Source organism: Heloderma suspectum, chromosome 12 (genome assembly GCF_057233095.1).
Source record: "Heloderma suspectum isolate Gila_16-S chromosome 12, 16-S_ref, whole genome shotgun sequence".
Taxonomy (NCBI): Eukaryota; Metazoa; Chordata; class Lepidosauria; order Squamata; family Helodermatidae; genus Heloderma; species Heloderma suspectum.
The window spans coordinates 36,747,369-36,775,230 of record NC_139469.1 but is presented as its reverse complement, the minus strand read 5'-3'; the positions used below and the strand labels follow the sequence as shown (position 1 = coordinate 36,775,230).

Here is a 27,862-nt window from a genome sequence, read left to right as displayed (position 1 = left end):
CTTGGGGTAGGGGAGGAAATTCGCTTTGTGGCCAACACAATGGCCACAGTCAGTCAGTGCCGTGCAAATCCAGCTTCATCTCAAACCGGCAGGTGAACAACCAGACTGCAACGGTGAAGAGGAAAAGCAACTCCAGGGGCTCTTGTCCCTGGCCCCTGCTGGGGTGCGGCCCACTGGCTGGTGCCCGACCACACCTACCCTTGACGCTGGCCCTGCCCCTGGGCCCAAGCTGCTTAACACTGTTCATAGGAGGCGGCCTCATTCGGAGTCAGACTCTGGTCCATCTGGCCCAGTACTGCCGACACTGACAGGCGGCCGTGGCTCTCCGGGGTTTCAGGCAGGCTTTTTTCCAGCCTCCCTGGAGATGCTGCCGGGGACTGAGCCAGGGACCTTCTGCATGCAAAGCGGGGGCTCTGCCACAGAGCCACGGCCCCTCCCCTATACAACAGCTTTCCCCAATCTGGTGCCCTGCTGGTTGAGAATCATGGGCACTGCAGTCCAAAATACCTTATTTGTTTGTTTGTTTATTTATTAGCTGCCCATCTGGCCGGCTACCCGGCCACTCTAGGCAGCGTTCAATACTAATAACAAATTTGCATAATCAACTGAACAACAACAAAAGCCATAACAAAACAACACTGATCTAAAGAACCCTAACCCACCCCAAATGCCCGCCTGAACAGCCAGGTTTTTAAAGCCCGGTGGAAGCTCATCAAAGAGGGTACCAGGTTGGGAAAGGCTGCTGTACAAAAAGTAAACTGAACCCAATACGGGGGGAAATGTCCTTTAAACATTTGCCTTCCCAGGGATGAGCTGGTATCAGGAGCGTCCTAGCTTCGCCGGAAGGCCCTGCCCTGCCCTGCCCTGCCCTGCCCCCTCTGCTGGGGAAGGGAGGCTGCCCTTTCCAGCCTGCTTCGGTACCTCCACCCCCACAAATCCCATTGTACCTGACATTCAATGGCTGAGGAATTAAGAGGGTCCCAACGGGCCTCCATTTGTATACAGAGAGCATTTCCAAGCCTGCCATCCTTCAGCACCACTGGATCTATTCAGCCGTGCTATTATAGATTGCTAGTTCCCTTTAAAGGTCAGATAACACAATACAATTGAATCATATTAGCGAGCAGAGCATATCTCAGCTGGCTATATTATTACGAAACCCCATAAAGCAGGTTGGTTGTTGCAGTGAAACATACATTGTATAATAAAGTCAGTGTAATTGTCTCCAGAAACAAACAATCCGTTTATGAGAAAAGCTGCCTGTAATTGCAAGGCCCCCAAACAGCTGCTTGCCAAGCGAGGGGCCGGGAGCGAGACTATCGGGGGCAGCAAATATTACATGGAAGCGTCTTGCAGAATTTAGGTACAGGACCTAAACGCCTCGCAGAAGGACAAGCCGGGAAATAAACAACTTCCAAGAGCACTGTTGCGAGACAAATATTCAATACGCCACTTAATGTATGGATTGCTGTTAGTGGTTAATCTAAGGCAATGGGGGCGGGGGGGAGCTGCTTCCACACAAGCTGCTATTAAGGAAATGCAGAATTGATTTCAGGAGTGATGGAAGATTTCTGAGGAGGGCAATTCCCAAGCCAACCAGCCCCCTGTGCTACTTTTAAAAATGTGTCTGTAATCTGCTCTAGCAAATCCTTTTTATCATGTTTATTTCCTTGCCACGTTACCATCAGTTTGATTAATTGCTTAACTTGGATGTCTTTCTCATCCCATTCTATAGCCTAATTTTTCATCTGGCTGTTAAACCGCTTTCCATCCTAAATGGACACTATTTCTTTGTAGGATTTGTCACTGTGTTAGGTTATTAACAGAAGCTTCCAATCAGCTGAAACCTAGTCCCAAAGATATTATTGTATTGTGTCTTCTACCTGGATTAATCTACAGGAGGCCAATATAATTTGTCTCTCCTGTGTCTGTTACCACACCATTTGTGCTCTCTCCCTCCATCTGTGATGTGTCCCTTCCCAAATTCAGGTGATCTCTCTCAAAATACAGCCCAAGCAACTATGTCAACCAAAATTTCCACTATGGAAATTTTCTAAGAGTTGCAATGGAAAAGGGAACATAGATCAAGTGAACCAGCGAGAGTTTAAAATCCATGTTGAAAGCTTCTGAGTCACAAAGAACTCAAGCATGAAAAGAATAGACTAAGAGTTGGAAGATACCTTGGAGATCATCTAGTCCAACCCCCTGCTCAGTGCTGGCTCTGCAATGCAAGATGCAGCATCCCTGACAGGTGGCCCTCCAGCAAAGCAACCCGCCCCCCAAGGCAGTCAGTCTATCCCACTGTCAAACAACCCTTTTAGGCATTTCTCCCAGATGTCTCCTAAATCTGCTTCAGTGCAATTTCTACCCGTTGGTTCCACTCCTGCCCTCCTGAGCAACAAAGGACAAGTCTTCTGCATGACTCCCTTTCCAATATCTGAAGACCACCGTCATGTCTCTGCTTTCCAGCTCTTTCAACCTTTCCTTGTAGGACCCAGTTCAAAGTTCCCTCACCATCCCATTTGCTCATCTCTTACACGCTCCAGTTCATCACTGTTTTTCTTGAAATGTAGTGCCCCAAATGCAGCCTGACAAATGCAGGCTATTAATTCCCATGATGAGGACCCTCTGCTTTCGTTAATACAGCCTAAGATTGTACTAGCTTTTTAAGCAGCTGCATCACACTACTGGCTCACATTCAGGTTGTGATCCACTGAGACACCTAGGTCCTTTTCACGTGTCCTGCTGCAAAGCCAGGTCTCCCCCATCCACCATTTGTACCTTTGATTTTTTTAAATGTTTGCACCTAAATGAAAGATTTCACATTTCATTTCATCTTGTTAGTTTCAGTGCAGTGTTCCAGCCTGTCAAGATCCTTTTCAACCTTGAATCTGTCTTCTATGGTATTGGCTACCCCTCCTAGCTTCATGTCATTTTCAAATTTGAGAACTGTGCCATTTGCAAACCACTCTACACCCTCAGCCAGGGCATTTATAGAAATGTTGACCAGCACAGGGCCCGAGGCAGATCCCTGCAGCATGCCGTTTAAGGCCTCCCTCCAGGAGGATGCCGGGACATTCATTAGAACTTTTTTAGTTGATTTGCTCAACCACCTGTAGATCCACCTAACAGTACTGGGATCCAACCCATATTCTACCATATCATCAACCAAGAGATAATGGGAAATTTTGTGAAACACTTGGCAGAAATTAAGATATACTATACTTATGACATTCCTGTGGTCTAAACTAGCAACTCTTATAAAAAAGAAGGTAAATTTAGAGGATCATTGTTCTGAGCCATCCACAGACTCAGAGGACTCCAGCCATGAAGACAGTAGCATTCCACAGCCACCCAACTTCACTGCAGCCTGAGGCTGCTAAAACAGACCAGGCCCCTTTAAGAGTCAGTGTGGTGGCGGGGCTAGCCAGCCTGAAGAAAGCCAAACCCCTACTTAAGGCTCAGCCGTCATCCGTTGCTTGCTGGAGCATCATACAGACAAGTTTATCTGGCTTCCAGCCCCAGTGCCACTCAGAGGTCTTCATGGTGCTGTCCCATCAGTTTTTCTCACTGGCCCACCACTCTCTTGTCAGCACACCTCCTATATGGGGAGGGGGCAGGCTGCCCCTAGGCCCCCTCTTCCCACAGTTAGAAAGCGTAACATTGAACCAAATGGAATAATGAAGGGAGCTCATTTTAATGCCACAGAGGGAATTGTTTTATTACTAAAGCAGCATATAGAACTAATTGAATCTGCAATTTTAGAAGAAGAGGAAAAGAGAGGGAGGGGGGAAAGGTAAAGACAGCAGACACAAAGAGAGGGCAAAATGAGGCCTGAATATTCATAGGCCAAGAAGCTGCAAATCTTGGAATGCAAAACATCCTCAGAAATGGTACTGTCGCCAGAGGGAAGGCATGCCCAACTCTCAGAAGACGCCCACCTGGCACAAATCAGGTGCCATCAAGAGGAATATGTAGCGGGGGGGGGGGGAGGAACTCTTTTTGCACTGGCCCATCAAGGCCAGGCAACAGAAGCCCACTTCCTCGGCCAAGAGATACCAAATCCAGGAGACATTCCACAACCAGGAGATACCGATCCGTGTGGAAGGGAAACATCCAGCAGCCGAAGAGTCGGCACAGGAGCTCTCAGGGCGAAGCAAGGCCAGAGGCAGTGGCATGCGTGTCTGCCCAGCATTCCACACCAGCAGCGGGCGGTGGAAACCAGAGCTGGAGGTTCAAGGAGAGGAAGAAGTGGCTGGTGTGCTCACGCAATGTGCTGACCCGCCACAGACTAGTGGGGCAGCCCACCTCCTGGGATCCCCTGGCCATGCAGGGCGCACAAAGTAGCCACAATGCCCCTCCACTCACATACAGAATCGCCACACCCAGCACCACTCCTCAGCGCTCTGCCTGGCTCCGTCCTCGGAAAGGGGACTATTCAGATGTACAAGGAGGAAGTCCCTTCTCCAACTGCAAACAAGATCACAGCCACATAGCCGGAGCTCTTTGGAAGAGCTCCCACAATCGCTTCGCCCAATCTGCCTCCTCCTGAAGATGAGGGAATTGTGACACTTCACAACATGGCCCAGAGGTAACGAGTGGGGTAATGCAGGGCTCAGTCCTAGGCCCAGTGCTCTTCAACATTTTTATTAATAACTTGGAGGAGGAGGTGCAGGGAATGCTGAACAATTTTGCAGATGTCACAACATTGGGTGGGAAAGCTAGTACCTAGGAAGACAGAAACTAAATTCAAAGTGATCTTGATAGGCTGGAGTGCTGGGCAGAAAACAACAGAATGACATTTAATAGGGATCAATGCCAAGTTCTGCAATTAGGAAAAAGAAACCAAATGCACAGTTACAAGATGGGGGAGACTTGGCTCAACAACACTACAAGCGAGAAGGATCTTGGAATTGTTGTAGATCACAAGCTGAAGATGAGCCAACAATGTGATGTGGTTGCAAAAAAGCCAAATGCTATTTCCGGCTGCATTAATAGAAGCATAGCTTCCAAATCCCGGGAAGTACTAGTTCCTCTCTACTCAGCACTGGTTAGGCCTCATCTGGAGTACTGTGTCCAGTTCTGGGCACCGCACTTTAAGACAGATGCAGACAAGCTGGAGAGGGTTCAGAGGAGGGCAACAAAGATGATCAGGGGACTGGAAACAAAGCCCTATGAGGAGAGATGGAAAGAACTGGGCATGTTTAGCCTTGGGAAGAGAAGACTGAGGGGAGATAGGATAGCGCTCTCCAATCATGGGCTCAAGTGACAGGAAGCTTCCTGACTGTTAGAGCAATACGACAATGGAATGTTGTATACCTGACCAAAGAATGAGATCAGATTTGTCTGACAGGATTTGTTCTAGACAAATCCATGTTGGCTTCGAGTAATCGCTGCATTGTTGTCAAGGTGCTTCCAGATGGATTGCTTTATGATCTGCTCCAGAATTTTCCCAGGGATTGATGTCAGACTGACTGGTCTGTAGTTCCCAGGTTCCTCCTTTTTGCCCTTTTTGAAGATAGGGACAACGTTAGCCCTCCTCCAGTCAGCTGGCACTTCCCCTGTCCTCCATGATTTCTCAAAGAGAAAAGACAGCGGTTCTGAGAGTTCTTCTGCCAGTTCCTTTATGACTCTAGGATGCAGTTCATCTGGCCCTGGAGATTTGAACTCATTCAAAGTAATTAGGTGTTCCTATCGATCTCAAGCTGCAATCCTGCCCCTTCAGCCTGTACTTCGCCTTTGCCAGGGGGGTCATAGACCCTCTTTTGGGAGAAGACTGAGCCAAAGTAGGAATTGAGCACCTCTGCCTTTTCCTTGTCATCTGTTATCATTTTGCCATCCTTATTTAATAGCTGAACCATCATTTCTTTCCTCTGTCTTTTACTATGCATGTATCTGAAGAAAGCCAGTGTGAGAGCCAGTGTGGTGTAGTGGCTAGAGTGTTGGACTGGGAGCCCAGCGATCTGGGTTCTAGTCCCCACTCAGCCATGGAAGCTCACTGGGTGACTTTGGGCCAGTCACAGACTCTCAGCCCAACCTACCTCACAGGGTTGTTGTGAGGATAAAATGGAGAGGAGGAGGATCATGTAAGCCGCCTTGGGTTCCTTGCAACAGGAAAAAAGGCGGATATAAATGCAATTAAAAAAAAAGCCTTTTTGTTGCTGTTAGCATCCATCGTTAACCTCAGCTCGTTCTCCTTCCTGACGCCATCCCTGCAATTCTGTGCTACCTGCCTGTACTCGTCCTTTGTTGCTTGGCCTTCTTTCCAATTCCTATGTGTGTCAGCTTTCCTAAAATCCAGGGTATGGGTTTGGCTACACTCGGCTTTTGCTTCCTTTAGAACCAAGAACTCAAGTACAACATGGTCGCTTTCCCACAGAGTTCCTGTAACTGCTACTTTACCCACTAGGTCATCTCTGTTGGTCAGGATCAAGTCAAGGATAGCTGATCCTCTAGTTCCTTTCTCTACTTTCTGTAGGATGAAGTTATCTGCCACAGAAGTCAGGAATTTCCTGGAGGGGCCATGTTTTGCAGAATTTGTCTCCCAACAAATATCAGGGACACTGACGTCCCCCATTACTACTACATCATGCTTCCTTAAAACATTGGCTATTTGCTTTTCAAAAGTTTCATCCTCGTCTTCTCTTTGATTGGGTGGCCGGTAGTAGACTCCAGCCACCAGGTTCCTTTTATTCTTTGTTCCATTTATTTTGAGCCAGATGCTCTAGATGGGGCTACCAAGCTCATCCTCCTGTATTTCTGTGCAGAGATAAGTATTTTTAACATATATTGCAACTCCACCTCCCTTTCTGTTCTTCCTGTTCTTTTTGAACAAGTTATATCCTTCAATTGCTGTATTCCAGTCATGAGAGTCATCCCACCAAGTCTCAGTTATACCTATCAAGTCATAATTTCCCTCCTGTATCAAGAGTTCAAGTTCATTCTGTTTGTTTCCCATTCTCTGGGTGTTAGTATATAGACATCGAAGGCCATGTGCTTCATGCTCTGGCTTTCTTTCTACATGTTTGTGAAGACTATTATTGGTTGCTATTGGAGCTGTTCTCTCTGTTGCGGTTTACTTGGACTTCCAAAAGGCTTTTCACAAAGTCCCTCACCAAAGACTCCTGAGCAAACTTAGCTCAGGTCCTCTTATGGATCAGTAACTGGTTAAAGAACAGAAAGCAGAGAGTAGGAATCAATGGTTAATTCTCCCAATGGAGGGAAGTAAAAATAGCGGGGTCCCACAGCAATCTGTACTAGGACCAATGCTTTTCAACCTGTTCATAAATGATCTGGAATTAGGAGTGAGCAGTGAAATGGCCAAGTTTGCGGACGCTTAAATTGTTTAGGGTGGTTAAAAGAAAAAGGGATTGTGAGGAGCTCCAAAAGGATCTCTCCAAACAGGGAGAATGGGCATCTAAATGGCAAATGGGGTCCAACGTACGCAAGTGTAAAGTGATGCATGTTGGGGCAAAAAAGCCCAACTTCAAGTATAATCTGATGGGATCTGAGCTAGCCACAAGAAAGAGATCTTGGGGTTGTGGTGGACAGCTCAATGAAGAGGTCAACCCAGTGCGTGGCTGCTGTGAAAAAGGCAAACTCTATGCTAGGCATAATTAGAAAAGGAATTGAGAATAAAACTGCCAATATCATACTGCCCCTACACAAATCTATGGTGTGGCCACATTTGGAATACTGTGTCCAGTTCTGGCCACCACACCTAAAAAAGTTATTGTACAGCTGGAAAAGATGCAGAAAAGGGCAACGAAAATGATCAAGGGACTGGAGCATCTCCCCTATGAGAGAAGGTTGTAACAGCTGGGATTGTTTAGCTTGGAAAAAAGGAGGGTAAGCGGAGCATGACAGAGGTCTACAAAATTATGCATGATGTGGACAGTGTGGATAGGGAGACATTTTTCTCCCTCTCACATAATACTAGAACCTGGGGTCATGCTATGAATCTGGTTGGAGATTCAGGACAGATAAAAAGAAAGACTTCTTTGCACAGTGCATAGTTAAAGTATGGAAGTTGCTACCACAGGATGTAGTGATGGCTACCAATTTGGATGGCTTTAAAAGGGGACTGGACAAATTCCTGGAGGAAAAGGCTATCGCTGGCTATTAGTCCTGATGGCTCTGTGCTACCTCCAGTACCAGAGGCAGTGAGCCTATGTACACCAGTTGCTGGGGAACATGGGTGGGAAGGTGCTGTTGCACTCTTGTACTGCTTGTGGGTTCCTGGTCAACAGCTAGTTGGCCACTATGTGAACAGAATGCTGGACTAAATGGACCCTTGGTCTGATCCAGCAGGGTCTTCTCATGTTCTTATGACTAACCAGCCACAGTTTTACTGGAACTATCTGATTTTAAAGTTTTAATTCTTTATGTGTTGTAGTTGTTGTTATTTCCCTTTTATTGTTCACCACCCTGATATTTAATTGATGTAGAGTAGTGTGTAAGTAAGTAAGTAAGTAAGTAAATAAATAAACAAACAAACAAACATTTATACATATGCCTATTTGGGACTAAAATGGACAAGCACGGGCAAATTTAATTCAGGTGACCATCAAATCTACTACTGTGGGCAAGAATCCCTTCGAAGAAATGGAGTAGCACTCATAGTCAATAAAAGGGTGGGAAAAACAGCACTGGGGTACAATCTCAAAAATGATAGAATGATCTCAGTATGAATCCAAGGCAAACCATTCAACATCACAGTAATTCAAATCTATGCCCCAACCACTGAGGCTGAAGAAGCTGAGGTTGATCGGTTCTATGAAGACCTACAACACCTTCTAGAACTAACACCAAAAAAAGATGTCCTCTTCATCATAGGGGATTGGAATGCTAAAGTAGGAAGTCAAGAAATCACCGGGATAACAGGCAAGCACGGCCTTGGTGTACAAAATTAAGCAGGACAAAGGCTAATAGAGTTTTGCCAAGACAACACACTGATCATAGCAAACACTCTTTTCCAACAGCACAAGAGATGACTCTACACATGGACATCACCAGATAGTCAATATCGAAACAAGACTGATTATGTCCTTTGCAGCCAAAGATGGAGAAGCTCTATACAGTCAGTCAAAACAAGACCTGGAGCTGACTGGGGCTCACATCATGAGCTGCTTGTTGCAAAATTTCGGCTTAAATTGAAGAACGTAGGGAAAACCACTAAACCATTCAGGTATGACCTCAATCATATCCGTTTTGAATATACAGTGGAGGTGAGGAATAGATTTAAGGGATCAGACCTGATAGACAGAGTGCCTGAAGAACTATGGACGGAGGTTCGTAACATTGTTCAGGAGGCAGCAACTCAATCCATCCCAAAGAAAAAGAAATGCAAGAAAGCAAAGTGGCTGTCTGATGAGGCTTTACAAGTGGCTGAGAAAAGAAGGAAAGTGAAAAGCAAGGGAGAAAGGGGAAGATCTATCCAACTGAATGCAGAGTTCCAGAGAATAGCAAGGAGAGACAAGAAGGCCTTCTTAAATGAACAATGCAAAGAAATCGAGGAAAACAACAGAATGGGAAAGACTAGAGATCTTTTCAAGAAAATCGGAGATATCGAGGGAACATTTTGTGCAAAGACAGGCATGATAAAGGATAAAGGAGGCAGGGACCTAACAGAAGCAGATGAAATTAAGAGAGGTGGAAAGAATACACAGAAGAACTATACAGGAAAGATCTGAATGTCCCTGATAGCCATGATCATGCGGTCACTGAACTTGAGCCGGACATCCTCGAGAGTGAAGTCAAGTGGGCCTTAGGAAGCATTATTAACAACAAAGCTAGCGGAGATGACAGTCTTCCAGCTGAGCTATTTAAGATCCTAAGAGATGATGCTGTTAAAGTGCTGCACTCAATATGCCAACAAATTTGGAACAATCAACAGTGGCCACAGGACTGGAAAAGGTCAGTTTACATTCCAATTCCAAAGAAGGGCAATCCCAAAGAAGGGCAATGTCAAACTACTGTACAATTGCGCTCATTTCACATGCCAGCAAGGTGATGCTCAAAATCCTACAAGCTAGGCTTCAGCAGTATGTGAACTGAGAACTACCGGAAGTACAAGCTGGGTTTTGAAGAGGCAGAGGAACTAGAGATCAAATCGCCAACATTCGCTGGATCATGGAGAAAGCAAGAGAATTCCAGAAAAACGTCTATTTCTGCTTCACTGACTACGCTAAAGCCTTTGATTGTGTGGATCACAACAAACTCTGGCAAATTCTTAAAGAGATGGGAGTACCAGACCACCTTACCTGTTTCCTGAGAAACCTGTACGAGGGTCAAGAAGCAACAGTAAGAACCAGACATGGAACAACCGAGTGGTTCAAAATTGGGAAAGGAGTACGACAAGGCTGCATATTGTCACCCTGCTTATTTAATTTATATGCAGAGTACATCATGAGAAACGCCAGGTTGGATGAATCACAGCTCGGAATTAAGATTGCTGGGAGAATTATCAACAAGCTCAGATACGTAGACGATACCACCCTAATGGCAGAAAGCGAAGAGGATCTCAAGAGCCTCTTGTTGAGGGTGAAAGAGGAGAGTGCAAAAGCTGGTTTGAAACTCAACATTAAAAAAACGAAGATCATGGCATCTGGCCCCATCACTTCCTGCCATATAGAAGGGGAAGAAATGGAAGCAGTGACAGATTTTACTTTCTTGGGCTCCAAGATCACCGCAGACGGTGACTGTAGCCATGAAATTAAAAGACGCTTGCTCCTTGGGAGGAAAGCTATGGCAAACCTAGACAGCATAGTAAGAAGCAGAGACATCACCTTGCCGACAAAGGTCCGTCTAATCAAAGCTATGGTTTTCCCAGTAGCAACGTATGGCTGTGAGAGCTGGACTATAAGGAAGGCTGAGCGCCGAAGAATTGATGCTTTCGAACTGTGGTGCTGGAGAAGATTCTTGCGAGTCTCCTGGACTGCAAGGAGGTCAAATCAGTCCATCCTAAAGGAAATCAACCCTGAGTGCTCATTGGAAGGACTGATACTGAAGCTGAAGCTGAAATATTTTGGCCACCTAATGCGAAGAGAAAACTCCCTGGAAAAGACCCTGATGCTGGGAAAGACTGAAGGCAAAAGAAGAAGGGGATGGCAGAGGATGAGATGGCTACATAGCATCACTGATGCAATGAATATGGACTTGAGCACGCTCCGGGAGAGAGCGCAGGACAGGGAGGCCTGGCGTGTGATGGTCGGTCAATGGGGTCACGAAGAGTCGGACATGACTTAATGACTGAACAACAACAACAACTATTTGGGACATTAAAGAAATGTTTTTCCAAATAGCTTCTTATTGCCCTGCAGCAAGCACTGATCCTGTTCTTGCAGATCACTACCAAAGAAAGCCTCTGTGAACCACACTTCCCTCCCTCCCTCCCCATTTGCCTGTGAATGGGACTGATGGAGGAAAACAGGACTGGGAGCCAGCTGCCAGTTGTTGCCTTTCCTTTGTACTCTGGGACACGGTTCCCTCATATCAGAGGTGTGGTGATGACCCCAGGATTTTAGTGTGCTGCAAAATTATTTTCAGCCCACGTATGGCCCACCCCCACCCCCTCAACTCAGATGGAGGCTGCTCTGGTGTGTGGAGGAATCCAGCCAGCCCCCTCTCTGTACAGCGGAGCATTTAATGACTAAACCCTTTCAGCATTGCACACAGCCAATTAAACTTGCCCCTCGCTTTCCTGACTCACCACCATTTATGACCCTCCATTTCCAACGGCAACACAAATATTAATTACAACACAAAAACTTGCATTAATGTAACACCAAGGTTATTCATTAAACACCAAGGAGTCAAGCAATAAAAATGCACAGGGTCTCAAGCCTGCTAACAAAGAGGAATCAACGTACTTTGTGGTCTGTACGTGAGAGCAGCACTGCTGTATTTAGGCATCCTCGGTTAGAGGGAGAGAAAGATCAGGAGTGCTGCAGGAACATGGCAGCTACCCTTTCTCAGAAGGACCGAGCGGCCCTGAAGGCAGCCAGGCCAACCACCCCGTCTCTGCCCAGCCCCTGGCTCTTGCAACTGCCCTCACAACACACTGTGGAGGGGGGTGGGGGGATGTCATGCTGCTTCTCTGCCTTCAAGCATTTTGGCCTGGCGCGCTGATTTCACAGAAGGCTGTGCTCGCACACACACTTAATTCAGCTAACAAACCCTTCATGTGCTTTCACTGAGGAAGAACTGAACAGAACAGGGAGGGGTGGACAGCAGACTGTCCTTTGAAGAGTATGGAGCAACATTCCTGAACTAGCTGATGCTGTCCTGCACGTGCCCACCCGAAACGCCCCACAACACACACACACCCATTCCCCAGGCAAAGTCTTCACTCAGCCAGCACCTCTTTGCTCCAGAGATCAGGTGCTTCTCGATCCAAGACCACCTTCCTCTGCTGATGTACACGCAAGCTGCCCCAGGGCCCTCAGCCCACAGCGGCAGGAAATGAAGGGGTGATCGCAGGAGCACTGCAACAGGGGCAGGGGAGCGGCTGGCTTGGTCAGCTTTGCCCTGACCCACATGCCACGCCAAGGAGGGGAAGTGAGAAGAGGACTTCCCGCTGCACATTCCACCGTAAGTCGGTCGGCCACCAAATCATCTCCCCGCCTCTCTTTCGCTGAATGTTCGCAGCTTCCAAAAGTTGCAGCACAATTTGTAAATCTGGGGTGGGCATTTTTTAAGATTTGGCTCACTATTTTTAGTGTTCCTGAGCATGATTAATCCATCTTGACTGCAACAATACCAGCACCCGCACCACTGCTTGAAGTCACGAGGCAGCCTCTGCGTTCTCAGAAGCCCACGGGCAAGAGGTGTTGTGGGCTAGTTCAGCCCTCATGGCTTCTTTGTCTTCTCTGGCTCAGAGCCTCTGAACTAGCTCACTCATCTGGGTACTCTTTTCCTCCCAACAGGACACCCCAGCCTGGCGGCACAGAGAGACACAGCCCATGGCTCACACGGGATGCTTCTTTGGCCTGCTCACTGTGCCTCACCTTCTTTCCCTCGGGGCTCTGGGTTTCCCAGTGCCTCCTCTTCCTCTTTCCTCCAGCTTCCCCATCTCTAGCCTGTGTCTTACTCTCCAAGAGCAGAGAACCCTTGGCCTGTTCTTGGCCATTCGAGTGGCATTCACCAAAACAGGCCACAGAACAAGGGCCGACGTCGGCTCCCCTATTCCAGCGCCGGCCCCAGCAGGCCTCAGAGGCAGGCACGCTCCTCGCTCCTCCGGCTACAACTCGCAGCACAATGGAGGGACTGAGGAGCAGAGGAAGTGGCCTCAGGCTGAGTCAGAGCCTTGGCCCACCTAGCTCAGTCTGGTCAACACTGACGGGCAGCTGTGGCTGTCCAGGGGCCCAGGCAGGGAGGGTGATGCTTGGAGAGGCCAGGCGCTGGCGCTGGGACCTTCTGCAGGCAAAGCAGGTGCCCGATCCCTGAACTATGGTCCTTCTTCACTTTTTATTCATTTATTTGAAATATTTCTAGGCTGCCTTTAACAGCAAAAGCCCTCCAAAGACAGTTTACACAATAAAATCCATACAATAAAATCACATTCAATGATAAACAGCAAAAAAATCAAAACATCAACAAACACCAGCAATCAAACATCAAGTCCAGACAGTAACAAAATCTAAAATACAATTGCAGCTGAAAAACAAACAAACCCAGAATAATCCGGTGAAACCAACATGGGGAAAGTCCAGAGAAAACAGATGTCTTTGAGGTCTTTGAGGCCTTCCTAAAAGCTTGCAAGGATGAGGCCTGACAGATGCCAGATCGCTACCAATTCAAGAGTGTGAGGCCACTGCAGAACAGGCCCTCTCTCAGGTACTTGCCCATTTAACTGTTCTCTAAGTTGGGCAAGTGAGAAAGGCCTCTGTTGCAAATTTTAAAGTGTGGGCACCTGATATAGGGTGAAGGTGGTCCTTTAAGTAAGACGTTCCCAAGCCATTAAAACCAACACTTTAAATTGGGCTTGGAAATGCACCAGAAACCAGTGCAGCTGGTACAGTCTAGGTGCCATGTGATCCAACTGCCTTGCCCCCACCAACACTTGGGTGGCCGCATTCTGTAGCAATGCATGTTTCCAAATCATCTCCAAAAGCAGCCCCATGCATAGCACATTACAATGGCCCAGCCTGGACATCAGTAGCGCATAGGGATGTACGAAACACCTACCTGGTTCTGCGCTGGGGCATCCGCGCTGGGGGGGAGGCGCTTCGTCTCTCCGCCCAGAATCCTCCCCGGCTGGCTCTGCTCCACGGCAGGTCCGCGGAGCCGCCAGCCGGGGCCAGCCGCAGCCAGAGTTCCGGCCGCGGCTGGGCTGCTGCGGCCGCAAATGGCGGCCATCGTAGCGGCCGCCATTTGCATCCTTCCAGGCTGCCGTGATAGGCTACATAAGTATTAATGTAGCCTATCACAGCAAAGAGCAGGGACGCAAACGGCGGCCGCTACGTCATTTGCATGGCTACCTTTACCGTGATAGGCTACGTAAATACTTACGTAGCCCATCACAGCAAAGAGCAGGGACGCAAACGGCGTAGCAGCCGCCGTTTGCGCCCCTGCTCTTTGCCGTGATAGGCTACGTAAATACTTTTTTATAATGTATTTATAAAATACGACGGCCGCCATTTGTGGCCGCAGCAGCTGGCCAAGAGACCAGCCACCGCTGCCGCCGCCCCAGGTAAGCTTCGTCCCAAGAGGATTCTGCGGGTTGGCGGGGGGTGGGAGGCTGTTCCGCCACGGGTTTCGGGGGGTCAAATGCCAGTGCATTAGGCCTCGCTGAAATCCGTGGCGGAATTCTTCGCCATCCCTAGTAGCGCATGGAACTCCAAGGCACGGTCCGCTCTCCCCAGACAGGGCCACAGCTGGTGCACCAGCCCAAACTGGTAAAACGCACTCCTGGACACTGCAGCCACCTGCCTTCCCCAGCGCAGGGTCCAAGAGGACTCCCTAACTGGGCAATTGGTGTTTTGGGTGAATGAAAAGTCATCTAAAATCAGTTGCAAACCTCCATCGAGATTATTAGGTTTCCTGACCCACAGTACTTCTGTCTTGTCTGGATTATAGCCCAAGAGCCCAGGTCAACATACTTACATCTTAAGGTACAAAAAGTCTGACTATGTAAACATCTTACAGAAGTCGTGGCACCTCCAAAACTTCCAATCTTATGAGCAACTGCTGGGGCATTAAGGGAGTGTCAGAGCTCACCCCCAATCCATTTCTGGGCCCAATAATTACATCACAAGCTACATGGATGAAACAAGCGGTATCTATTGGGGCTCACTCGCTGGATCGTCACCTTGCTGTGGTGAATGGGTTTGTGTGTTCCAATGAACCCTGTGAGCGAAGCCGTCAGGAGTCATGTACTCCCAGCAGGGTCACCCAGGGCGGTCAGGTCAAGGGGGAGGAACCAGACAAAGTACGATCCAAGAAAGTCCTCAACGGCAGAACAGGTGGAAGATAACAAGGTATACGTTACAATGGCTGACAAGGCAGATGAAGGCTGCAGCAGATAAAGGACCACCAATTGACATGCCATTGGATTAGAGCCTTTTTCTGTGAAGACTGTGTGTTGATCATTGTGCACTGATCTCCACACATAAAACAAATTCACGCCCAGGCGTCTTCCAATCTAAACCCAAACCAACCAAAAGTCCCACGGCGATCAGCGAATGTCAATGGGGGCAGGACTGTGAAATCCGGAAGCCCCTAGTCATGGACTAGGGTGGTGGATACAGATTCGGTCATCCTGACTCAAGGACCGAGGCAGTTGAGTAGTTCGGCAGCTGTATCCACGACTGAGCAGTCCTATTCAGGATCCACTCTGCTCACCACGTATGGGGAGGGGGCTAGAAAAGGTGCCCTATAGTCTGCCTCATCTTCTCCCTGACTGGATTACCGCGTCCAGTGGGGTCACCATTTAGAGGTCACAAAAGACAAATGAACTTTGGAACATGGAATATACGGACACTGCTGGACAATACAGATAGTGAACGCCTTGAACGCAGGACTGCCATCATTGCAAGGGAGCTGAGACGTTTTAACATTGACATAGCAGCACTCCAAGAAACTTGAAGACCAGGAGAGGGACAACTGAAGGAAGAAAAAGGAGGTTACACCTTCTTCTGGAAAGGACTACCTGAACAAGAATGACGAATACATGGAGTAGGCTTTGCTATTAAAAATGATCTTATGAAGCTCTTGTCAGAAGTTCCTACTGGCATTAACGAATGACTCTCAACCCTCCGAATAAAACTTGCCAAAAACCAGCAGGCAACTATTCTAAGTGCCTATGCACCAACATTAGATGCTGATGAAGACATCAAAGAAAATTTTTACTCCCAACTGGACACCATCCTATCAGAAATACCTAAGGAGGGCAAAATTATCCTCCTGGGCGATTTCAATGCAAGAATTGGGCGTGATTCTGATTTGTGGCCGGGGACCATTGGGAAAGAAGGAGTTGGCAATAGCAACCAGAATGGAATTTTACTTCTGACTAAATGTGCAGAGCATAATCTTGTCATTACCAACACACTTTTTCACCAGAAAAATAAATTTAAAACATCATGGAAGCACCCTCGGTCGAAGCACTGGCATCTTCTAGATTATGTAATTGTCCGTGCCAGAGATCGCTGCGATGTTTTCCTCACCAGAGCCATGACGAGTGCTGACGACTGCTGGACAGACCACCGATTAATTCATTCCAGGATGGCCATTAAGACTGTCCCTCAACGTAGGCTCCAGGGAAGAAAACCAAGATGTAAAATGAACACCCAAGTCCTTCAAGATCCTATTAAGCGAGCCTGCTTTCAAACAACTCTCAAGGAACATCTATCTATGGAAACCCCTGAAAATGTTGAGGAACACTGGAATAAACTGAAGACTTCCACTATCGCAGCCTGTGAACAAACTATTGGATACCAAACTAAGAAACATCAGGATTGGTTTGATGAGAATGATAGGGAGACTGAATATATCATTGATAAGAAAAGGAAAGCCTTCCAAATATGGCAAAAAGACATCAACTGTGCCGCTAAGAAAAAAATCTACGCCACTGCAAAGGCTGAGGTCCAAAGAAGAACTAGAGAACTTAAGAACACCTGGTGGATAAAGAAAGCTCAAGAAATCCAGCATTTTGCAGATGCCCACGATGCACGGGGCTTTTTTAATGCCACAAAGGCCATCTACGGACCAACAAACCATGGTACAAACCCCTTACGCTCAATAGATGATGCCAAACTTCTAAACAACAAAGACTCTATTGCACTGTTGGAAAGAGCATTACCACAACCTTCTTAACCATAACTCTATTGTGGTTGATGAGATTTTCTCGCAAATCCCACAAAAACAAACCAGAGATGAGCTTCCTCCCTAGTTTGGAGGAAGTCAGTAAAGCCATTAACCAAATGAAAAATAATAAAGCTAGTGGACCCGATGAAATCCCTGTTGAAGTCTTTAAAGAAGGAGGGCCTGAAGCTACACAACAGCTTCACAAGCTTATTGAAAAAATCTGGACGAGGGAGGAGATCCCAGCAGACTTCAGGGATGCCATAATTATCACTCTCTTTAAAAAGGGTGATAGAACAGATTGTGGAAACTACAGAGGCATCTCCCATCTAGCTAAGGCAGGCAAAATCCTGGCAAGGTTCCTTGCAAACCACCTTCTACCTATCTCAGAAGACATCCTCCCTGAATCCCAAAATGGCTTCCGCCCTTCCAGGGGGACAGTGGATATGACCTTCACTGCACAACAGCTCCAAGAAAAATGCAGGGAGCAAAACCAACCCCTGTACATGGCATTTATTGATCTGACTAAGGCCTTTGACACAGTAAATTGTACTGCTTTCTGGACCATCCTTCTGAAAACTGGATGCCCTAATGAACATCTTGTGGCTCCTCCATGACGGCAACAATCTTGGATAACAATGGCTCTCAGTGATCCATTCAAAGTGGGATCAGGGATCAAACAGGGATGCGTCATTGCTCCAACCTTATTTACTATCTTCATCGCTATGATTCTACACCTTGTTGAAGGGAAACTTCCCACTGGTGTAGAAATCATGTATCGAACAGATGGAAAACTTTTTAATCTCAGTAGGCTGAAAGCAAAAAGTAAGGTAATTACATCCTCTGTCATAGAACTTCAATATGCTGATGATAACGTAATCTGTGCACACTCAGAAGAAGATCTCCAAACTATCCTAAACATCTTTGCAGAAGCATATGAAAAGCTCGGCCTCTCGCTAAACATCAAAATAACCAAAGTGCTTTACCAGCAAGCACAAACCAATCCCTCTGTAGCGCCATCAATCCAGCTTAACGGTGTGATGCTGGAAAATGTTGATCACTTTTCCTGTTTCCTATTTTGGCAGCCATCTCTCCACAAAAGCCAACATCGATGCTGAAATTCAGCATCGCCTGAGCTCTGCAAGTGTAGCATTCTCCCGAATGAAGCGTAGAGTGTTCGAGGATCGGGACATTTGCAGGGAGACCAAAATGGCTTGTTTACAAGGCCATTGTACTACCAATCTTACTGTATGTCTGTGAAACATGGAGCTCTATAAAGGCCACTCCCAACTTCTCAAAAGATTTCACCAATGCTGCTTCCGAAAAATTCTGCAAATTACTTGGGAAGACAGATGGACTAATGTCAGCGTACTGGAAGACGCAAAGACCACCAGTGCTGAAACAATGATTCTCCAACATCAACTTCGCTGGATCGGCCATGTTGTTCGAATGCCTGATTATCGTCTTCCAAAGCAGCTACTCTATTCCCAAATTATGAATGGAAAATGGAATATTGGTGGACAGCAAAAGAGATTTAAAGATGTTCTTAAAGCTGATCTAAAAAAATGTAACATAAGCATTGGGAACTGGGAAGCCCTAACCCATGAGTGTTCCAACTGGAGGTCAGCCTATATTAAAGGCGCTATGGACTTTGAAGAAGCACAGGTACAGGGTGAAAGGGAGAAACGAGCTCAGCGGAAGGCACGTCAAGCAAACCCTCATCGTGACTGCCTTCCACCTGGAAATCTATGTCCTCACTGTGGGGGCTGTGTGGATCCAGAATTGGCCTTCACAACCACCTGCAGACCCACTGCTAAGACTCTGTCTCTGGAAGACAATCTTACTTTGTCACGAGTGATCACAATGATGATGATCTGTTGGGGAATAGTATACATAATTCCAGACTGTCAAATCTGACTGGCTTCGTTGGGGCATACCCCCTTGGTATCAAAAGTCACTGAGAAGTTCAAAAGAACCAATGTTGCACTCCCCCCATCCATTCTCTGACATAAGTCATCAACCAGAGTGACTAGGGCTGTTTCCATCCCATAATCAGGCCTAAAACCCAATTGTAATAGATCTAAATAATGAGTATCACCCACCACAGACTGGAGGAAAGAGCCCACCACATGTTCCAGCACCTTCCATGAATGGAAAATCTGACACTGGGTGATAATTATCCCAGATCAGAGGCTCTTAATTTGTCTTCTTCAACAGGGCCTTCACCACTTCTTCTTTCAAAGCTGGAGGGACCTCAATCCCTCAAAGAGGCACTGACTACCCCAGAGGTCCAAATACCCAGCCCAGCTCTGGTCAGTTTCACAAACTAGGATGGGCAAGGATCTAAAGAGCAAGCAGTGGGCCTCAGGCCATCCAGGTCCTCAGGTTGCACAAGCTGAAAGGCATCTTTAACAACGTGACTAGATAGTTCACTAGCCCCACCCATCTCTAACTCTGTCAAGATAATGGCATCCAAGTCAGCATGAATGTGAGCAACATTCCAAGGTCATGGCAGCCCTTTGAGGGCTCAACCCTAACAGCCTTCAACAACAACAACACCCCCCCAAAAAACCCTCCATTTGAGCAGATGTAATGGTAGTGGCAAACTACAGTTCTACCACAGAATAAAACTGCAAACGGATTTTAACTTGCATTGTATTGTATTCATTAGCAATCTCCCACCATTTGCACTCTATTGACCATGTCACTTCATTGCCCTCAGCTCCTCAAAATACCAAGGAACTGACATGGCAGGCTGAGGAGGTTTGGGAGGATCGTCTCAACAGCTCAATCTCCTCATTCTAAGTGGAGACCGGGGCCTCAGCAGGACCACTGGCTAAGCCTGCAGGAAAATCCTCAAGAGACCACAAGAAATCCATCCGGATTCATCAGCCTCTGGGGGCAGACCATCAGACTCAGCCCCCCAACCCTACAGTGGTTACAGGTCATCTGGAGGTCAAAACAGATCAGACAATGATCTGTCCATGCCAATGGAGTCACTACTGGCTCTCCCCACCCCAATGATTTTCTCCCAATCCTGTACAGAACAACAGGTCCAAACTGTTTCCCGCTGTGTCAGACCAGATGTTATCTGAGTCAGGCTCAGGGTTGATATGGCAGTCATGAAACCTTGAGCTCCTCCTCCTGACAAAGTACCCTTGACATGAATATTAGAGTCCCCAAGCTTTGGATTCCTCAATACTGCATTCGAGACCACCTCAGTCCGCTCAGGCAGGGAGACTGTTGGGCAGCGGGGTGGGCGGTACACCAACAGAATCCCCATCCTGTCTTGGGTGCCCAACACTAGGTACAGACACTCAGAACAGGCTGACTATTGAATAGGTAATCTGACCAGGGGGATGGAATCCCTATAGACCAAGGCTACCCCCTGCCCCACCCATCTAGTCAAGCTTGGTGCTTGCACAAGAAACCCTGGTGGGCACATGTGGGAAAGGTTAACTCCTCTCCCTTCATCCAACCAGGTTTCCCTGACCCAGAATAGGGGAACATGAGTTCAGAGACAATCAGCTACCAGCGTCAAGGAAGTTTTAATGTTTCCCGCTTCAGAAACCATTTTTGTGAATTTGAACACTAGAATTTCCATAATGTGCTTTCCCATGACACATTTTTTGTGTCTATTTAGTGATTTTGGAGCCTTTCGGTTAAAAAAAAAAAAGGCAGGGGGAGACAGACATTTGCTGCTTGCAAAGAAGGACTAAAGATGTAGGCAGTAGTGCTTTTTAAAAATGATTCCACATACCAGGAATTGCTGCTAACTTTGACTTACATGGTTGCACATGCAGGTATGTACGCAGGGGCAATGTGCCACTGCTTCTGTGGAGCACACGGGGGGGGGGGGTGAATTGTGTAAAGCAGCCCTTAGCAGAAAACTTCAGCAAACATTAATGGGAGGCCCCAACAACATTTGCTCTAACATCATCAGTACAATTTAGGAGCAATAAAGCATCTGACCCAAGTCGGCACAAATAAGCTTTCAGCTCAGGTTGCAAAGTTCAGCCCGTTAAACAAGGCCAGCTGCCACCTCCCCACAATGAGTAATGATGCAGAATCCCATTTAGGGAGAGATAAAACCCCTTCTGCATAGGAATGAGCAGCATGGCTTGCTGGATCTGCCCATTCTGTGTCTGGAGGTGTTTCTTTGCCAACGAAGTTGTGGTTCCAGGCATACCTCACGAGTGCTTTGATTTGTTCAGGCTTCCAGAGGATTTAGAGCTGAGTAAGGAACCTTGACTATTCTTGGTCTATTCGCGTGTGGAGTGCCACAGCACCAGACATAACCCTTTTCAGCAGCAAAGGGACTGACTGATGGAAGTTCAGGCATTTGGCAGCTCCACAGCTCCCACTCCCATCAAAAGGCAGCTCTTCTTGGGAATTATGTATGCATTTGCGTGCATACACACACACAGAGGAATATACACACTCACATACACACACACCAGCAAAAAAATCCCATCTGTACGTTGGACAAAGGGAGACTGGGCTGCCACCAGGCACACCTACATCATGCTAAGTTAAGAAGTTATTTCCACAGGACACCTGAATGCATCAGCAACAGGGCCAAGCCAAACTACTGCGTTTTGGAAACGGACTCAGCAATGCCAAAGCAGCGCCCTCCTCTTCCCATCCTTTCCCAGCAATGGAGGCGAAAAGGCTCGCCAGTTCATTTACATGTCCCTCTCTTTCAACCGGTTCCTTTTGCCTTCAGTAAAGTCACCATGTAACATAAATCTGATTGGCTCTGTGAAGCCAATCATGACATTGTCCCATTCACTACAGGATCGCCAATTGGCTGGGACTGCCCTAGTGACTAATCCAGGAAGCTGAAAAAAGCAGCAGCTAGAAGCAGAAGAAAAAGTGGCACCAAAGCAGCAGCAGCAACTGTGACGGGATCCAAAAGATTTCATCAGAATGCAGCAGGTTGGGGAAAATATTTCTAGCCCAAAGCACTGTTTTCATCCCAAACATCAAACACAAGAGAATATCTGGTGCGGTCCTAGTCATTACACATCAGTCTCCAAGAGAAATTAGATCTTGCAAATAGAAATGTGAAGGCCCAGGGAAAAAACGGACAAATCTGGAAAAAATCCGGGGGGTTTCTGAGGACCATTTTTATATTTTTCTGAAAAATTGAACAGCTTTGGATTATGAAATATTTTCTTTTAGAATTTAAGGCAAAGTATTTATCTATCGTTACTCAGCCTTTACTCCCCCCAAAATGATTTCTAAAACTATGTAATAAGAACACTTTTATAGAAAGACTAGAGATGTAAAATGTCTGGAAATAATGGGGAAATTTTTTTAATCCTCTCTGCAAGATTCCCAGCATAGTAAGTTGTTTCTTTCCTTATTAAAATTATTGATCTGAAGCATATTTTACTGATAGACATTTATGCTCAGTTTCCCAACAGTTGAGTAGAGTCACCACTGAGCACTCTTGACAGTAAATGTACATTCTTGACAGCTTGGGTTGTGTGCTATACTGTCCTGTGTTTCTGGTGCTGTAGCAGTCATTTAATGTAGTTCGAATCTATTCAGACGATAATTACAAATTTACTAACTGAGTTTACTTTTAAAAGTAAACTAAGTCATCCATAAAATAACATTAGGAACAGAAAGGCTGCTTTATTTTCCTAAAGCAGCCTTCCCCAACCTGGTGCCCTCTGAATGTTTTGGACTACAGCGCCCAGCATTCCTAACCATTCACCATGCTGCCTGAGGCTGATGGAAGCTGAAGTCCAAAATATCTGGAGGGCACCAGGTTGGGGAAGGCTGTCTTAAAGCAACAAAGTGACTAAAAGTGCTAAAAAGATACGCATTGCTTATTTTTCAATCTTCCCCAAACTTCCAATTTTTCTGAAACCTCCAGGAAAAAACCAGTTTTTTTCCACGGCCTCAAAAAAATTTCTGGAAATTTTACATCTCTTCTTGCAAACAGGACAACAGAATGTTAACCCCACGGGGCACAGCAGTATGTTAACAGATGTTTGATTTGTTAATTGCTGTTGTTTTATGTTTTACATCTTAGGTAAACCTTCCTCAACCTGGTGCACTCCAGATGTTTGGACCATGACTCCCATACTTCCTGATCATTACTCATGCTGCTTGGGGCTGACGGGGCTTGAAGTCCCACACATCTGGAGGGCGCCAGGTTGGGGAGGCTGGTTTAGGTGGGCAGATGGCTCTGGGGTGGAGCCAATGCCAGTGCTGTCAAAAGCTGCGGGGCACCAACCACAACGCGGTGCCCAGGACTGCCAAGGGGCTCTAGACACTGCTTCCGGGCTTTCTCCCCACACCCCGCTAGGTGCCAACAGTGTGAGTTTTTTGCACTGGAAACTGTAACGGGGCAAGGGCACTTCCTCAGGATAGGCACCCTATATGACACTGCACACCTACACTGGCTACATGCAGTTTAGAGTCTTGCCACTTCCTGGATTTCTGGAAAAACTCAAGATGGAGACTTGTGAATTTCCATTTATTTCCCTTCATCTCAGGAACTGGACTGCAGTGACCATGAGGATAAGAAGATAGTCTCAAGGTTAAAAGCAAAAAACAAAAAGGATTCCTGAATCTCTGAAAGCACAGACATAAAAGGAGTCTGTGCATCACTAACATCTCCTTTTCTCAACCCTCTTACATTCCCCAAAGACGACTAGCGTGAGGAACAGCAACACTAAGGGCAAATTCATGCATGTTTAACGTGCAAGTGAGACAAAAAGAAAAGGTAACTGTGTTGATTGTGTTAGTGTAATACTTTTATTAAGCCAACCAAAAGGTCACAAAACTGTGCATGCCTTGGAGATCACCAGATCTCTTCATCAGGCAAGATGTTACAAAACGCAGGTTGGGGTGGGGGGTGAGGAACAGGAGAAAGAAAAGGAGATAAGAGCTGACAATGCCGAAGTCATGTTATGTTCACACAAAACAACTGACTATAGCAATGAACACTGCTTCTCACCTGCTCACCACTTCCACTTTGCATCTGCTTTCAGCAAACCATGGTTTGTTGTTGGGTTAAAACTCTGGGTTGCTTGTCCCTCAACAATCCAGAATTCCAGGTTGGCACACTGCATCAAACAACCCAGGAACGGAGTATTCCTGGGTTGCTGATGAAAGCAGATGCAAAGCGGAAGCGGTGGGTGCACGAGAGGCCCATGAACTGACATTATATCCAAGCTTGGTCATGGTGTTTGCATGTTCACAATCTTGAGATGGGATGGGAGAGGTAGGATCTGCGGATATTCCAAAAAGGCTCTAGCAGGTGGTGTGATGGTTTCAGGTTTCACCTGGAACTGCCCCTAGAGTTCCTGTGATGAAGAAAGGCAGGTAAATACAAAATCCAGCTGTTACTCAGAATTGACTGGCTTCCATTTCATTAACTGTTCCTGACTAAGGGAGCAATCCTGTGGCTGCGGAGGCAGCACAGAATGGCCCTGTGCTCCGTGCTCCGTGCTCAGAAGAGGAGCATGGAGCAGCCAAAATGGGGCTTTCCAGGGGGCATTCTGGGGCAGGGAAGGTGGAAATGCCCATATGATGCATCCTATGTGTCATCCAGCAGCCTCCCCCGCCCTGCTCCGCCCTCCCGCGGCTAGACAGCCGAAATCAGCTGTCCAACCACAAATGCAGGGCAGGAGAAGCGCGGAGGGAACGATCCCCTCCATGCTTCTCCTGCCCTGCATTGGATAGGCAGTCGCCTCCGAGTTTGGAGGCAGCCGCCTATCCCCATAGGATTGTGTCCTAAGATGCTGTTACATGCAGGTGAGGCTAGCCACCACACCTGCCTCATGCAGCCTGGCCAGTGGGAAGTGGGCTCCTGCATGCTAGGAAAAGCCAGGACCCAGTTCTTTGTCTTTTCTCCTTATTCCCCAGTCTGGATGAAAGGGTCTTTTTTACAAGCACCTTCAGCCAATAGCACACCACAAGGCAGACAGTAAAACAACTAATGAAAATAAGTGGCTTAGGAGTGTCAGATGTACGTGCTGAGACACCCTGAATGAGGCTGGGATTAATTTAGTTCAAATAAATAGTTGGGAAATTATCCAAAAGGTGAGAGCACAGACTTTGCATGCAAAAAGCGCAGGATCAATGCCTGTCCATTTCCTCCTGGAAAAGAGTTCATCGTCAACTTCAAGAAGAGCATGAGAACCATCGCAGAGCCAACAGACTTTTCCTGTGTTTCCTAGACAGCTTATTCACCAACAGTGCTGAGGATGAACCAGGAGATGCACCTTGCAAGCTTTGCTGGGGAACGGAAGTGGTCCAAGCAGGTTGTGTCAGATGGTCAGATGTTAAAGAGAAATGGGGCCCCTCGATATTGAATTTTCTTTGGAAAGATGGGGCACAGAAGCTGGAATTGAGGCACATATTGGTTTTTCCTGATTTCTGTTGAGAAGCAACGTCAAGTAACAAGGTGTTTCTTGACATGCAGTGTTGATTGGGAGTGAGCACTGCACCCAGGTGCTGCCCCCACCAACTCACTATCTTTCTGCTAATGAACAGTCTCGTTCTTGGTTCTTGCATCCCCTCACAGAAACACCCCTCTGCCCTCACACATCATTACACGCTCTCAGGCCACACTCCCCACCCGCCACCCCATAAGTGCAAGTTTGCCCAAAGGAATCTTTCAGTCTTTTTTTTTTTTTTGCAAGTCCTCTGGGGATAACATGAGGACCAGACACTGAAGAGGGCAATATGCTAACAATGTGTATAAACGGTATGCCATTTCACCGGATGGGTTCTGTTAGCAAACACTAGAACTGATGCCATTTTTATTCAAACGTGTCCAAAACTCATCTGAAAAAGTGACATCACAAAATGCCCTTACAGGAATTGTTGTCCTGCATGACAAAAGGCATACATCATAACAGTTATGGGTGAGCAGTCAGATGGCCAAATTTACTGATTACACCAAATTACTTAGGGTGGTTAAAACAAAAAGGGACTGTGAAGAGCTCCAAAAGGCTCTCTCCAAACTGGGAGAATGGGCATGAACATGACAAATGGGGTTCAATGTAAGCAAATATAAAGTGATGCACATGGAGGGGGTCACCCAACTTCACAAATGCACTGACCGGGTCTGAGCTGGTGGTGACTGACCAAGGATGGGATCTTGGAGTTGTTTCTGTGGAAAAGGTAAAATCCATGTTGAGGATCATTAGGAAAGGAATTTAGAATAAAACTACCAAGATCATACTCCCCTTATACAAATCTATGGTGCCACCACACTTGGAATACTGTGCACAGTTCTGATTAGGACATCCCAACAAGGATAGTGCCGTACAGCTGGAAAAGGTACAGAAAATGGCAACCAAAATTATCAAGGGGCTGGAGAAACACCTCTATAATTCACCTCTTAATTTTACAAAAAATTCAGAAGACAACTTCCTGAATTACAATAAAATCAAACATTAACCATTTATCACAGAAAAAATTAACATCAATATTAGACAGCTGCCAGTTGCCCAAGCACCAAAGGGAGGCTGGGGGACATGCAAAAAGGGCCTCAGAAGATGTCCACTTGTTTGGGAGCAGGCTGTCTTTAGGACACCCAACTCCCAAACCATAAAGGGCTTTAAAAGGTCAGACACAGCACTTTCAAGAAGCCAGTGGAGAGATACCCATCAGTCATCCAGCCACCATGTTTTTCATCAATTAACATTCCCAGGTAGTCTTCAAAGTTTGCCCCACATTCCAACACCATATTTCAGTAATCTAATCTGGATGTTCCCAGGTCATGGACATTTCTAGAGTATCTGTAGAGCCAATGATAGGTGGGAATAGTGCCATGGTTGTTATGGCAGCCATGAAGTCCTGTGTTTCCCCAAAAGGCAACCTGAGCCTGGAAGTTGAGATCCCTCAGAACCAGCGGCCTGGGGGACCAAACCCAAGACTGCTGCTGCCAGCTCAGAAAGGGAGACTGTCAGATGGTGGGGTGGTTAGTATATTAACACACCTAATCAGTCCCAAGTGCCCAGCACCAGCTACAAGTCCAGGATTTAGCCATGCAGGCAACCTGGAGAAGGAGAGGGAATCCTACTAGGCTGCCACCTCTTCCTGTATTCCTCTGAGGTAACCAGACTAACCTTTGGCCGCAAGTCTTGTTGCAGCTTGAATACTCAGAATAACTATTAAGTGAACAAGTCCTCTGCAACTCTATGCACAGAATTTTGCTCGGGAATGATCACCCAGACCTCTAGAGAAAACACCCCACAACAGCCGTTGGATGTGCCCTCCACACGGGCCCCGTGGGCCTAGCTCCAGAGCTCAGCATCAGACCTGAGCTCCTGGCTGCCTCCCTCCCCACCACTGGAGTCTCGGACACTTTCCCTGCACATCTCTCGGGCCACACAAGCACAATGCAGACTTGGAGGCGTAACATGGCTTTAAAATATACCACGAATTTTAGGTACATTCTTCTCCTGTTTATGTTGCAAAATAAATTCTTTAAAGATGCTGGCATACTTTGCAGGAGTTTGTCGAGGTAAATGCCTTCATTTACATAAAATGTGGCTGGTGATTGTAATGTTGAAGTCATAAAGAGCCG

The 27,862-nt window shown here is 46.9% G+C and overlaps 1 protein-coding gene and 1 long non-coding RNA gene across 2 annotated transcripts in view; both read right to left on the bottom strand.

Annotated features, from left to right (window-relative positions):
* The window catches only part of LOC146336844 (heparan sulfate glucosamine 3-O-sulfotransferase 4-like), a 130,493-nt gene that overhangs the window by 79,632 nt on the left and 22,999 nt on the right, over nt 1-27,862 (bottom strand). The window lies entirely within an intron of this gene.
* Nucleotides 24,059-27,632, bottom strand: LOC146336845 (uncharacterized). Its single transcript, XR_014785644.1, has 3 exons — nt 27,402-27,632; nt 26,391-26,440; nt 24,059-24,626 (listed from the first exon to the last, which is right to left on the bottom strand). It is a non-coding gene; the product is annotated as an uncharacterized LOC146336845 (long non-coding RNA).